Below are 1,457 nucleotides of genomic sequence, written 5' to 3'. Positions count from 1 at the left end.
TCCCCTCCTCTTCTTTCCTTCCTTCCTTCCTTCCTTCCTTCCTTCCTTCCTTCCTTCCTTCCTTCCTCTCCCCCCCCCCTCTCTCTTCTTTCTTTTTTCTTCCCAAGAAAGGTTGCAGTAAGAACTCTATTTCTCCAGTCCAAGGAGCACCTTCCTAAGTGAGGAGATGAAAAGGAAAAGATTCACATGTCCCTCCCCACCCTTAATCACCCAAACTGACAAAGAGTGGGGAGATCAGCACAAGTCAAAGAGAAGAGAGAGAATGAAGGCCAGAAGACAGGGCCAAGGTAGAACACAAAACACGATCATTTGGCAAAATGTTTAAGCAGCTGTAATACCAGCTAGAGGTTATTTACTTTGAAGATAACACAGGGACCAGAGTAAACTGTGGCATGAAATCCACAGCCTTTGCCCTGAACTAGGGGCCCTGCAAGTTCATGACCGTCACTGCCAAGCCAACCAGCCCCAGCTCTGACACACTGTCTTTTACTGTGTTGTTCCTTCTCCATAACTGTTGGAAGGCCTCAACTTGCTCTTCTCTGCTCTCCAAACCTTCAACTGGTCCATTTGTAGCAACTCTCTTCTCTCGTCCTAAAACTTAGACCATTCTCACGTCCTTCAAACAAACAAACAAACAAACAAACAAACAAACAAACAAACACTTTTTATAAGCATCAGTAGACATTGTGGCCAGGCTCCCCATTCCAACACTAAGGAGGTAGAGACAGGAATCAGGGGTTCAAGGTAACCTTAGCTTACATGTCACAATGTCATGTAACCTGGGCTATGTAAAGTCCTGCTTCTGAAACAAAATTAACAACCTTTGTCTCCTAGTGGCACTCTGTTGGTCAAGCTCCATGAAAGAGGAGTCAATACTGCCTTTCTCTCTTTCTTAATCTCCCTTTGCTCCTGCCATAGCAAAAAGTGACTTCGTTCAGTTCTTTCCCCTGGAAATATTCTGGCAAAGTCCACAGAGACTTTGGTATTTACAAAAGTATTGAGATCTTTTTTTGTTTTTGTTGTCAGCTTTCCAGGCCTCTGTCATGTAAGCTCCACTCCTTGACTTCTTCAAGTTCTGCTTGTTTGCAAGTTCCTTCCTCTCTTAGTTGCTGTACAGAGACACTACAACCAACACAATACTTACAGAAGAAAACATTTAATTATTTACAGGGGCCTTGCTTACAGTTTCAGAGGTTTAATTGTTATTTATCATCACAGTGGGAGCATCGTAGCAGGCACCAGATGATGCAACTGAGAGAAGCAACTGAGAGCTCTACCCTAATCCACAGGCAGCGAAAGAGAACCCGGGCCATACCCAGGGACACACTTCCTCCAACAAAGCCACACCTCCCAGTCCTTCTGTCCTTTTAAACAGTTCCATTTCCTGGTGACTAAGTATTTAAATATATTGGTCTATGAGGACCATTCTTTTTTTTTTTTTTTTTTTTTTTTTTTTT

The sequence above is a fragment of the Mus caroli genome, chromosome 1 (genome assembly GCF_900094665.2).
Source record: "Mus caroli chromosome 1, CAROLI_EIJ_v1.1, whole genome shotgun sequence".
Lineage (NCBI taxonomy): Eukaryota > Metazoa > Chordata > Mammalia > Rodentia > Muridae > Mus > Mus caroli.
The sequence above is the reverse complement of the archived record's forward strand: the minus strand, read 5'-3'. Positions refer to the sequence as shown.